The sequence below is a fragment of the Chionomys nivalis genome, chromosome X (genome assembly GCF_950005125.1).
Source record: "Chionomys nivalis chromosome X, mChiNiv1.1, whole genome shotgun sequence".
NCBI classification, from domain to species: domain Eukaryota; kingdom Metazoa; phylum Chordata; class Mammalia; order Rodentia; family Cricetidae; genus Chionomys; species Chionomys nivalis.
The window spans coordinates 22,621,413-22,634,834 of NC_080112.1; the positions used below are offsets into that span (position 1 = coordinate 22,621,413).

General features: G+C 39.0%; 1 protein-coding gene and 1 pseudogene across 1 annotated transcript in view; one reads left to right on the top strand and one right to left on the bottom strand.

Annotated features, from left to right (window-relative positions):
* Klf8 (KLF transcription factor 8) overlaps positions 1–13,422 on the top strand; it is a 153,939-nt gene that overhangs the window by 59,969 nt on the left and 80,548 nt on the right. The window lies entirely within an intron of this gene.
* LOC130867933 (transmembrane protein 126A-like) lies at positions 1,091–1,655 on the bottom strand (annotated as a pseudogene).

The following is a 13,422-nucleotide window of genomic DNA, read 5'->3' on the forward strand; positions in this document are numbered from 1 at the left end:
TGGTATGCCATTTTTTTTGTTTTTATTACTAGTTTTAATAAGTCTTAACTTTCTCACTTGATTGATTCATTGACTCATGTGCTATTGTTTAATGTGCTTGAATTAGTGTACTTTCCAGGTATTCTTTTGCTGGTTCTTAAATTTTTTTTCCTGGGCGTTCCTGGGCAGTGGCTGTGCACGCCCTTAATCCCAGCACGGGCTGAGGCAGGCAGATCTCTGTGAGTTCAAGGTCAGACTGGTCTACAGAGCTAGTTAGTTCCTGGACAGCCAGGGCTGTTACACAGAGAAACCTTGTCTCTAAACAACAAAATATAGCAATGTTAGTGACTTTTTATTTTCTTGTCAGTGATTTTGTGTGTGTGTGTGTACATATGTATTGAATATGCCAGCAATATTTTGTGCTATGCATCAAAGTGATCATTAAAAATAATTCATCTGTTGCCAACTAACATCATCTCATTTATCACCAGTGAAGTACGTGTCAGACTTTGTCAATACTTAGGACACAGCAAATTTTTTTATTCCCTGATTAATTATGTAGAAATCATTTATTGTGTCTACTTTGTCTTAAATACTGTTAGCACTAGGCATATAGTACCCAGAAATCATCTCCCTTGTGGAGATTGAATAATTGGAATGAAGGGAAAAAGACCACGTTTATAATAATAATTTTCCTATATGATTAGACACTATGACACACACACACACACACACACACATACACACACAGCATCAAGGTGACAGTGGAGAGCGATCCCTTAGCTGTAGTGCCATACAAAACTGAGATGAGGCTATTGTAAGAAAGAGTAGCTGCTAGGAAGGCCCTGAAGTAGAGATGAAAGAGAACATGTGACAAAGACCCAAAATACACAAGTACCTGGAGCCTCCTAAATGAAGAAACATATTAAAGAAGGATTTAACTTTGAGGAGGTAGTAGGTTAGACAGTATTAGGCTTTTATTATTTTTTCCACAGTATTACACATTTTTATAGATGTTTTATGGATACATTTTTCCTTTTTATTATTAATTTATTTATTTTTTAATATAAGAGAAAGATTATTTTATTTTTGTTGTAATATTTGCTTCAAGTCAATGAATTTCTGAGCCAGGTTCAGGTAGCCGAAGGGCCTTTATGAGGAATTTATATTGTCTACACCCAAAGTATGCTGCAAAAACAGTCTGAAGTACAATGGGAAATACCATCTTTCTACAGACAGGCTTAGAAACTGTAATCCAGCCATTTAAGATGTTTCCTTTCTGTAGTCATACCTGGCAGCCAGGCCTCCCTTCACAGGTATAGCCAAAAGGATAGGGTATAACCACCCATACCAAAACCGACTAGTGCACCCTGGGTCACGGCCCAGGTCTCACAGTTCAAGTCACCTGTACTCAAAGGTAAACTTACAAAACTTGCAGAAGACAGACTCGCTGTCATAAATGGCATCAAGGCCATTGGTAAGCTAGAAGCTTGTGTCACATGCAGGATGCGCAGAAGAAGACCGTTTGCTATTAGGCTACTGAAAGTAGCATTAAGTCCGATATATGTGGATCCATGTTCAAGCAGATACCTTTCTGATTCTGGAAGTTGTTTAATTTTTCTGGATATGATATGAAATATTAGGTCTTCTTTGATAGTTTGTTTCTGATCTTCCATCTTGGACCCCTCCTGGCACTTTTATGCCCTCCTCCCAGCCACTGGTGCTTGCCCAGGGTTTCCTGGGCCTGGGTTCACCATAACCGTCCCTGGGGTTGCCTGGGCTTTGTCTTTGGCTGACACGTGACCCCTCCTTTTTATTTTTAAAACAATCTTATTTTACATACCAATCCCAGTTCCCTCCCCTTCCCAACCTCCCAGTCTTCCCACTTTTTCCCCACCCCACCCCACCCCTCAGAGAGGGTGGGGCCTCCCATGGGAAATCAACAAAATAGGGCGTGTCATGTGAGGTAGGACCAAGGTTCTCGTCTGTCTCAAGGCTAAGCAAGGTATCCTTGCATAGGCAATGAGCACAGGCAATGAGCTCCAAAAAGCCAGTTCATGCATCAGGGATAAATCTTGATCCCACTGCCAGTGGCCCCACAAACTGGTTATAGACTTATTTTAGTTGGAAGTGCTGGATGGTAATGACCAACGGGTAGTATAAGCTGTTATAATTCTTCTTGTCTTTTCTTCATTTCATGTATGTATCGTGTGTGTGTGTGTGCGCGCGCGCCTGGAATTTTTGGTGGACCACTCTGCCCACCTGGCATTTACATGGGTTCTGGAGTTCCAAACTCTAGTCTCCCTGCTGCATGGCAAGTACTTTAAAACCTAATTCACTTCCCCAGCCATTAATGGGATTTTTAAAGATCTGTCTGTTCCACAAAGAATGCAATGCAGTGGAACTGACAGATGAATTGAGGGAAGAGATGAAGGTAGCTTAGCATAAGCTAATAACCCTGGAGACAGAATTCTTTATATATGTACCAGGCATGCGAGATAGAGTTGTCACCATCTCATGACTAGTCAAATAAGGATAGGATCAGAGGGAAGGGAAAAGAAGAACTTAATGACTCCACAAGCTTAGATTTCAAGTTTTGCATAGTGGCTTCAGAGATGGCTCAGTGGTTAAGAGCAACTGTTGCTCTTGAAGAGCCCTAGTTTTCATTCCCAGCAGTTGCAGGGCGTCTCGTAACTATAACTCCAGTTTCAGGAAATCTGATGCCCTCTTTTGACCTCCGTTAGCACAGGGCACTTAGGCACATGCACTCACGCAGGCAAAACACTAGTACACATAAAATAGATGAATCTTTCTGAAGGAAAATAAGAGCAATGGAAGAGGGAAGGTGGTGGAGACTGGGATGAATGAAGGGAGGGGATGCTGAGGTTGAAATGTATGAGAGGAGAATAAAAAAGTAAACAAAAAGTTTTTATTTATCCAGGCAGTGGTGACACTCAGAGTGATTGATATCCAGGACAGGTAGGGCTACACAGAGAAATCCTGTTTTGAAAAACTAAAAAAGAAAGCCTAAATCAAAATTTATATAAATATGTATTTTCTGTATGTGACTTTTTTTTTGTTTGTTTGTTTTTTGAGACAGGGTTTCTCTGTGGTTTTGGAGTCTGTCCTGGAACTAGCTCTTGTAGACCAGGCTGGTCTCGAACTCACAGAGATCCGCCTGCCTCTGCCTCCCGAGTGCTGGGATTAAAGGCGTGCGCCACCACCGCCCGGCTGTATGTGACTTTTTATATAAATATGTTTTATATAAATATGTTTTATATAAATATGTATTTTCTGTATATGACTGTTTTATATAAATATGTTTTATATAAATATGTATTTTCTGTATATGACTGTTTTTATAGGCAAGAAAACTAGACAGAGCATTGCCAGCGGGAGGGGTGCACAGCTTTCATCCCAGCAGTAGGGGTGCACAGCTTTCATCCCAGCAGTAGGGGTGCACAGCTTTCATCCCAGCACTCGGAAGGCAGAGGCAGGCAGATCGAGGCCAGCCGGAACCACACAGAGAAAACCTGTCTTGAAAAACAAAAACAAAAAAACAAACAAAACTAGAAAGAGAATCATGGGAGGGGAGGAAGAGGTGAAAATAGGGTAACGGAGTACGGTACTAGGAAAGAAGGAGGTGCTAAGTGGAGAAAGGAAACCATCTGGAGACATGTGGGGAGCACGGGGGTTGGGAGAGCGATAGGGAAGAAGAATTAATGAGAACAACATGTGCATGAAGATGACAGTAAATTCCAGCTTTGCATGCTAACCTAAACAGTAACTGGCTGCATAGTTTTAATCTGTGTATATAACAAAATGATAATGTTAATTATTAAAAGCCGCGAGAGAGCACTGCCAGGTTATTTCTAAAGGTAAACTTATCAGAATCACATCAGACTACTCAGAAGAAAGCCTAAGGGCCAAGAAAGCATGGGGTGCATTTCAAGCCTGAGTGCATAGAACTGCTAATCATGATTACTCTGTCCAGCAGATACTATCCTTGAAAATAAATAGAGAAGCAAGACTCTCCAAGATAAGCGCAAACTAGAGCAATTTATGGGCATTAAAGCAGCATTTCAAAAGATAACTGAAAAAAAATCTTATAAACAAAAGAAGAAGAAAGAAATTTGCAACCATGGAAATAACAGTGCTCAGTAAAACATTTGCAAACTGAATTCAACAATCTATTAAAAATCATATACCACAATTGACATAATTTCACTCCAGGTTTGCAAGGATTGTTTAAAATGGATATCAGTAAACATAGTCTATCACATAACTATGAACTTGTATATATATAATTTTGATAGATGCGGAAGATTAACTTGAGAATTCATGAAGTATCTCTTCATGATAAAAGGCCTGAAATAATTAAGAAAAGAATGGTCATACCCAATATAATAAAGGCTATATATCCCAAACCCATTCTGATGAACTGGGAACATTTCTTCAGAATCATGAATAAAGTGTGTTTTTCCTCAGTGTGGTGCTTGACATCTTAGCTAGAGCAATGAGGCAAGGAAAATGAAAGAAAGAGCATCTAAGTGAAAAACGAAGAATCTAAATGACATGATCTTCACTTAAAACGCCCCAAGGAATACCCAGGAAATCTATTAGATTTCTTAAATACATTCAACAAAATAGTGAATTTGCAGTCAAATCTCTGCCACTGAGCTATACCCCTGCACCTCAACAAAACAGTGAATTTGATTGGGTTGTGTGTCTTCTTGATGTTTAGTTTCTTGAATTCTTCTTGTTTGTTTTTGTTTGAGACAGGCTGTAGCTGACTGTCCTGGAACTCTCTCTGTAGGCCAGGCTGGCCTCAGACTCACAAAAATCTACCTATCTCTGCCTCCAGAGTACTGGGATTAAAGTTCCTTGAGTTCTTTGTATGCTCTAGATATTAATTCATTGTTGCATCTGATGTGCAGAAGCCTTTTGATTTTATGAGATGCCATTTGTTCATTTTCGGCATTATTTCCTGAGTGATCTGATCCTATTCATGAAGTCCTTAACTGCCCCTATCTCTTGAAGTGTACTGTCCTCCTCCAGCAGTTTCAGAGTTTAGGGTCTTATTTAAATTTCCTTAATCCACTTTGCATTGATATTTTGTAGGGGATGAGCGATAAGTATTGAATGTCATTCTTCCTCATGCAGATACCCACTTTCCCCAACAGTACTTGTTGAAGATGGTATATTTTCTCCAACATGTATTTTGGCATCCTCGTCAAAAAGCTGGCGGCAGTAGTTGCCTGTCCTTTTATCTGGGTCCCTTATGCTGTTTTCTTTTTTTTTTTTTTTTTTTTTTTTGGTTTTTCGAGACAGGGTTTCTCTGTAGCTTTGGAGCCTGTCCTGGAACTAGCTCTGTAGACCAGGCTGGTCTCAAACTCACAGAGATCCGCCTGCCTCTGCCTCCCAAGTGCTGGGATTAAAGGCGAGCGCCACCACCGCCCGGCTCCTTATGCTGTTTTCTTGCCCTGCACCTGTACCAGCACCATGCTGCCTTTATTAAAATGGGTCTACAGTACAGTGAAATCGGGGACGTTATCTCCGGCATGTGCTTACTCTTCAGGACTGTTTGCGCTATCTGAAGTCTTTTGTGGTGCCGCAGGAATTTTATGTTTTCCCCCTCCGTTTCTGTGAAGAATTCCACTGAGTTTTTATTGGAGTTGTGTTAAATCTATAGATTTTGTTTGATAGGCTGTCCATTTTCACAATTTTGGCTTTTATAATCCGTGAATACGGGAGGCCTTTACATTTTGTGGTGTATTCTTTAATTTCTTTCGTCAGTCTTTTCAAGTTTTCATGGTAGAAGTTTTTCACTTTCTTGGTTGGGTTTGCTCTCTGGTATTTTGTTTACACTATTGTAACTATTGTACACTATTGTATTGCTTTCCTGATTTTTTTCTCAGTATGTTTGTTATTGGTATATAGGAAGGATACTGGGTTTTATGGCAAGTTCACATCCTGCCACTTCTCCTAAAGCATTTATCAGATCTTAGCGTTTTCTGGTGGAGTCTTTACTGGCTCTTGTATATAAGGTTATGTCATTTACAATGAGGGACACTTGGACTCCTTCCTTTCCTAGTTGGAGTCCTTTAATTTACTTGTATTGTCTTACTGCTCTAGTTAAGGCTTAAAGTGCTATATTAAATAAAGGTGCAGAAGGTGGAACTCTTTCCTTGCCCTCCATATTAGTGGGAATGCTTTGAGTTTTCCCATTTAGTATAATCTTAACTATAGGTTTGTTGCATATACCATTTGTTATGTTGAAATAACATTTCTCCTATTCTGGATTTCTTCAAGACTATTAGCATGAAGGAATATTGGATTTGGTCAAAATTATTTCTGTGTGTCCACTGGGATGATTATTGTGATTTCTGTTGTTGAGTTCCTTTGTATGATTTATAACACTTATTGATCATGTCTGTTTCACCATTCCTTCCTCTCTGGAGTTAACCTAACTTTAGCATGGTAAATGGTGTTCTCGTTTTTGGTTTGCAAGTATCTTTCTTTTATTAAAAATTTCCGACTCCTCCCCACCTCCCATTTTCCTCTCCCTCCCCCCACTCCCCATCCCTCCCTCCCCTCCCCCTCCCTCTCCAGTCCAAAGAACAGTCAGGGTTCCCTGCCCTGTGGGAAGTCCAAGTACCTCCCCCCCTCCATCCAGGTCCTGGAAGGTGTGCGTCTAAACAGACTAGGCTCCCTCAAAGCCAGTTCATGCAGTAGGATCAAAACCCGGTACCACTACAAGAGCTAATTCCAGGACAGCATCCAAAGCTACAGAGAACCCCTGTCTCGAAAAAAGAAAAAAAAACCCAGTACCATTGTTCTTGGCTTCTCAGTCAGCCCTCATTGTCCCCCACATTCAGACAGTCCGGTGGCTGATCTAATGGGAGCTCACCAAGGCCAGCTCGACTGGAACTGAAAAAGTATTTTTTTTTTTTTTGAGAATTTTCACATGAATGTTTACTTGAGAAATTGGTCTGTAATTTTCATCCCCCCCCACTCTGTGTTGTGTTGTGTTTTTACCAGGTTTTGGTTAAAAAAAATTGGTACTGTTCCGTTCTTTTTCGTTTTCTGGAATACTATGAAAAGCATTGGTGTTAGTTCTTTGAACATCTGATAAAGTTCTCTACTGAATTCATTTGGGACTGGACTTTATTGGTTAAGAAGATTTTTTTTCTTTTTTTAAAAACCAATTTTGTCACAGAAGATTCTTTTTTATTATTTATTTATGTATATTTTATGTGCTTTGGTGTTTTGCCTGCGTGTATATCTGTGAGGGGGTGTTAAATTCTCTGGAACTGGAGGTACAGACAGTTGTGAGCTGCCATGTGGGTGTTGGGAATTGAACCCCTGTCCTTTGGAAGAGCAACCAGTACTCTTAACCACTGAGCCATCTCTCCAGCCCTGGTTGGGAAGATTTTTAATTAATATTTATGTCTTACAGCTTCCTACAGAGCTGTTTACATTTTTATCTTATCTTGATTTGATTTTGGTACGTCAAATGTATTAACAAATATTTTCATTTGTTTTAGATTTTCCATTTTAGTAGAATATACATTTTTTTTTACCTAAGACCTAACATCTTCTGGATCTTAATGGTATCTGTTTTAATGACTCCATTTTTATCTCTAATTTTGATCTTTCCTCTTTTTTGATTTTAATCTTGCTTCTCTTTTGAAAGAATCAGTTGTTTGATTCTTTATATCAGTTTTTTTCATTTCATTAATTTCTTTCCTGATCTTGAATTACTTTCCATCTATTGATTTGTAGTTTGCTTGTTTTTTTTCTAGGGCACAAGGTGTATCATTACATTATTTATTTGAGATCTAGTTGAGTTTTAAAAATATTTTTCTATTTTTGTGTGCATTGGTGTTTTAACTGCTTGGTTGTCAGTGTGAGGGTGTTGGATATCCTGGAACTGGACTTACAGACAGTTGTGAGCTATCATGTGGGTGCTGGGAATTGAACCCATGTCCTCTGGGAGAGGAGCTTGTGCTTTTAACTGCTGAGCCATCTCTCCAGCCCCAAAATCTGATTCCTTTTTTTAAGGTTAATGATTATGTAATATTTAAACAAGTTCACTTATAAACATACCCCATGCACCCACAGGGAGAAATTAGGCTCTGTAGACACAGCAGCATAACAGAAGCACAGAGAAGATTGCTTTATGTAGGCACTTGCCTCTACTTTCATCGTGTTCCTCGCATTTTAGTGTGTTGTGTTTTCATTTTCATCTGATTCTAAGAATTTCTGTTCCACTTGTGACTTCTTCTAGGACCAGTTCATTATTTCCTAGTGTGCTCTTTAATTGCCACATGTTTATGTATGTTCAAGAGTTTTTCTTGCTGTTGATTTTATAGTTGTGTTATGTTATGGTCAGCTAGAATACAACAAAATATTTCAATCTTCCTGTGTATTTGTTGACACTTGTTTGGTGCCCTAATATACGATCCATTTTACAATAATTTCCACTGACTGCTGAGAAAATAAGTATGTATTCCGTGCTGTTTAGATGGAATGTTCTTTAGATGTCTGTTAGGTCAGTGTGACCCGTGAAATAATTAATCTATTTCTCATTTAGTTTTTGTTGGAAAGACTTGTCAGCTGATAAGAATGGGGTATTTAAGCTTCTCGTTACTTTTGTGCTAGCGCTAATCTGTGACTTTACATTTAATTTTTTTATGAAATTGAGTGCATCTATGTATACACCATATAGTCTTAGATTGTATTATACTCTGGACTATCCCCTTAATCACTGTTAAGTGACTATCTTTTCTCACTAGTTTTGTTCGGATGTGTGTTTTCTCAGATATTATTAGGTCTAGCGACATCTGCTTGTTTCCTGGTTCCTTTGTCCTGGAATACCTTAGCCCATCCTTTTATGCTATGGCAGTGACAATCTTTTGTGATGAGCTGCATGTTTTAGGGGACAGCAAATAGATGGTTTCTGTGTCATTTGGTTGAAAAATTCAGACCATTAATATTCACAATTATCATAAAAAACTTTGTGCTGATTCCTGGTTTTGTTTTGTTGGTTCTGCAGGGTTTTCTTCCCTCTTCCTTTCCTGCTTAACTATTATTCTGCCATGGTTTATTCTTTCCTGTGGCCTCACTGATGGAATTGTTTTTTTTTTTCTCCTGTCCAAAGAATTCCTTCCGTTATCTTCTGTAAAGCTGGGTTTGTAGTCATAAATTCCTTTAGTCTATTTTTATCATGCCCAAGTTTTTATTTTTCCTTCAATTGTGACAGTTTGCTGGTTTTTTGAGTATAGTAGCCTGTGCTGGCAGTTATCTTTCCGAACTTGAAGCACAACATTCTAAGCTATTCTGGCTTATAAAGTTTTAATGAATTATCTGCTATTAATCTGATTGTCCTACCTTTGTATGTGAGTTCTTTTTCTCTCTTACTACTTTCAGTATACTTTATATATTTAATGCTTTAATTACGCTTTGATGAGTGGAGGCTCTTTCCCGATCTTGTCTGTTTGGTGTCCTAAACGTTTTCTTTATCTGGATTGGCATCTCTTGTCCTGTCTTTAGGATATTGTCAGTTCTGATTGTTTTCTTTTTGTTGCTAATTTTTTTCTTTGACATTTTTATTAATTCTTTGAGAATTTTGTACAATGTAATTTCATCGTTTTCATTCCCCTTCCTCCCCAACTCCTTCCAGATTCATGCCCATTCTCAAAACACTTGACTTTTTAATCATCTTTTAAAAACAAACTATCAAGTTCATTTTGTGTTGTCCATATGGTCTTGAATGTGTGGCCTTCCCCTGAAGTGTGATCTACTCACCAGAGGCCAAGTGCTTGAAGAAAACTGACTTTCCTCCTAGACTGTTAACTGACAAAAGATCCTCAGTGAGGGGTGAGATTTCATGCTCACCCCCTCACCGTGCTGGAATTTTGTCTGGCTTGAGCTTTCATAGCTCTTGTGTATGCCATCACAACCACCATGAGTTCATATGTGCAATTGCTTGGTTGTGTCCAAAGAAACACTGCTTGCTTGTAGTCGTTCACCATCTCTGGCTCTTATTTTTTTTTCTGCCTCACTTTCTGAAATGGTCTCTGTGGCTTAGGAGGAGGGACTATAATATGGTTGTCCCATTTGGGCTAAGGATTCTGCAGTCTCTTATTCTCTGCACCTTGACTCATTGTGACTCTCTGTTAGTCAGCATCTGCTGTAAGAAGACACTTCTCTGATTATGTTGAAAAATGCATTTATCTATGGATATAATAATGTTAAATCATTAAGAGTTGATTTAATACTGTATCCATTTAGCAGAATAATGGTACTAATTTCTCCCCCTATAACCTATGACCTATCAAACTATAGGTTCTTGGTCCTGTTAACAGTACCAAGTATGGGTCTCTTCTTTCTGAGTGGGATTTAAACCCAATCAATAAGTAGTTGGTTACATCCATGATGTTTATGACACTATTGCACCAGTGAACATGTCTTTCCAGACCAGAAAATATTGTTGCTCACAGGATTCACAGCTGGGTAAGACTGGTTATTACCTTTCAACTCTGATAACATTTGTAGCACCTTTCAGCATTGTGAAAGTTAGCCAGTAGAGAAGAAGCTTCTATTTGACTGCAAGTTTGACTTTTTTCTGTTCTATGATTTAAGTATGAGGTGTCTTCAGTAATCAGGTCTTACTGTTTCATTCTGGAGTGTAACCAATAGCATTAACAATAGCCTGTAACATTTAAGGATCCATGGAAGCTCTCTGGGCAATGACTCTAAAAGAAGGAACCTATCTTGGTAGTGAGGGTTTTCTTTATTTGCCTATTGTATCTAGTGGGGGGATTGCCACCCTGTTATAGTGTAACTTCATTTTAATTCTTTTGTTTTTGTTTTTGTTTTTTTTTTTCGAGACAGGGTTTCTCTGTGGTTTTGGAGCCTGTCCTGGAACTAGCTCTTGTAGACCAGGCTGGTCTCGAACTCACAGAGATCCGCCTGCCTCTGCCTCCCGAGTGCTGGGATTAAAGGCGTGCGCCACCACCACCCGGCCATTTTAATTCTTTTAAAGGAAGGTTCTGACTTTTTCAGAATATCTTTAGATAGAATTTAACTATCCCTCCCTTATTTACTTCTCTATCCTCTTCTCCTATCAACCACCCTATTTTATCTTTCCTATTCCCTTATTCTCTTGATGGCCACCTGTGTTTGTTGCTCATATGCTTAGGATTATGATAGCCTGTTGGTGGAGTTTTCCTTTGCTGTATGGATGTGGAGAAAGGTGAAGACTTATTCAATGCTGGTTTGGGTGAAAACTGTTAGAACCACTATAAAAATCAATATGGAGGTTCTTCTAAAATCTAGAAATAAAGCTACCATGTAATCCAGCTCTACTACTCTTGGAAATATACCCAAAGGACCTTGCACCTTACAGTAGAGATACATCCTCATTTCATATTCATTGCTGCTCTGTTAATAATAGTCAGGAAATAGAAGCAGCCTAGCTTTTCATTAACTGAAAAATAGATATAATAAAAATGTGTTGTATTTTCACAATGGAATATTATACTCAGCTGTTAAGAAAAAAACAGAGTTGTGAAATGCACAGTTTAATGGATGGAAATGGAAAAAAAAATAACCCTGAGTAAGGTAACTGAGACCCAGAAAGACAAATGTCACATGTTTTCTCTCATTTATGGATTAGCTTTGATATGTGTGTTTCATTTGGAATACCTGGGAGGCTAGAAAGTCGGTAAGGAGGTGTGGGGATGGATAACTTTCAAGGGAGAGGATCTCGATAGAAGTCAGTGGTATAAAGAATTAAGGGGGGGGATAATGGAGTTGGGATGAGAGGCAAGTATAAGAGGGTATGGGGATATGAGTGTGTGTGTGTGTGTTAAATCTTTTTAAAAGAAGGTCATATAGAAGTCTACTACTGTAGAAGCTTCCTAAAGACAAAAGGGATGTTTTTCCCCTATGTAAAATTTAGGGTTAACATGACAGAGAAATAAAAAATAAAATGACAGAATATTAGGGAAAAGAAACAATTAAAAAGGAAATGTAGATGTCAGGTACCAAAATGTGCTGAAGGGACTACTATCATTAAAGTATGCTCTGTGCATGTATGGAAATGTCATACTGAATCCTGCCTTAGTCACTCTTCTGTTGCTGAGAATAGACACCGTGATCAAGGCAACTTTTAGAAGAAAGCATTTAACGGAAGGGCTTGCTTACAGTTTCAGAGGATTAGTTTGTGGTTATCAGGATGGGATGTGTGATGGTGGCCAGGCAGGCATGATGCAGGCAGCAGTAGCTGACAGATTACATCCTGATCAGCAGGCAGGAGCCAGAATAGAGAGCAAGACTCGGCCTAGAATGGGCTTTGGAAACTTAAAAGCCCACTCTCAATGACAAGGCCACACCTACTTCAACAGTACCTTCTAATCCCTCCTAAACACTCCACCAAACGGGAACCAAACATTCAAGTATATATGGGGTCCATCTTATTCAGACCATCACAAACTCTTTACAAGTAATGTATCTTGTGAAAAAAATTAAAGGTTCCATATTTATCCCTTCTATACCCTGAGTGATGTTCCAGTAGTTCTCACCTCACAAAATGATGAAACACATTGAGTACATATGAGTTTGTATATGAGCCATCTAGATAGCTCAGCAGTAACACGTGGTAGTGCACAGCATGAAGATACTTTGGCAGTCTGAACCAAAGTATTTGGTCAATGTGATCTTGGCTGTGTACCTAAGCACATACATGTAGTGAGTGATAGAAGGCAGAGATGGATTTTTCAGTATTGAGAAAGTGAGGAATTCCGAGAGGAAGACTAGTTCTTTTGTCAAACTGGACCTGTGAGAGGAAGAAAAAATGATCTGAGAACTAATGAATGAAAAGTAACTATCTTCATATCTCCTCAGTTAAAAGCTGATTCTGATCATCTCCTCTTTAATGAATTTGCTTTTTTCCCCTCATAATCAATATCATACCCAGAGGTTCAGAAACTGCAAGTTATATTCAGGTCACCGGGTGGCTTATGACTGTAATCCTAAGCTAATTGGGAAGTTAAAGCAGAAAGATTGCAATTTGATGGCTATCTGGAATTACAGAGTGAGTTCCAGGCTATCCTCGGCAACACAGTGAGACCCTGTCTCAAAATAAAAGCGTGTTAGATACATAGCTCAGTGATAAGAGTACTTAACTAGCATTCTCAAACTACTAGATTCAGTCTTCAATATTGCCAGGGGAAAGAAGTTTCCAGTTACTGAAAACCCTTGTTTTAGAATAAAAGTTAAGAGCCAGGTACGTTGACCTTTGTTAAGGATCATTGGTTAAGAGCCTGGATGGCTACTTTTCTAGAGAACCTGTGTCTGATTCCCAGACCCACATGGTGGCTAACAGCCATCTTTAACTGTAGTTCCAGGGGACTGGAGGTCCTGTTTGGCCGTGCA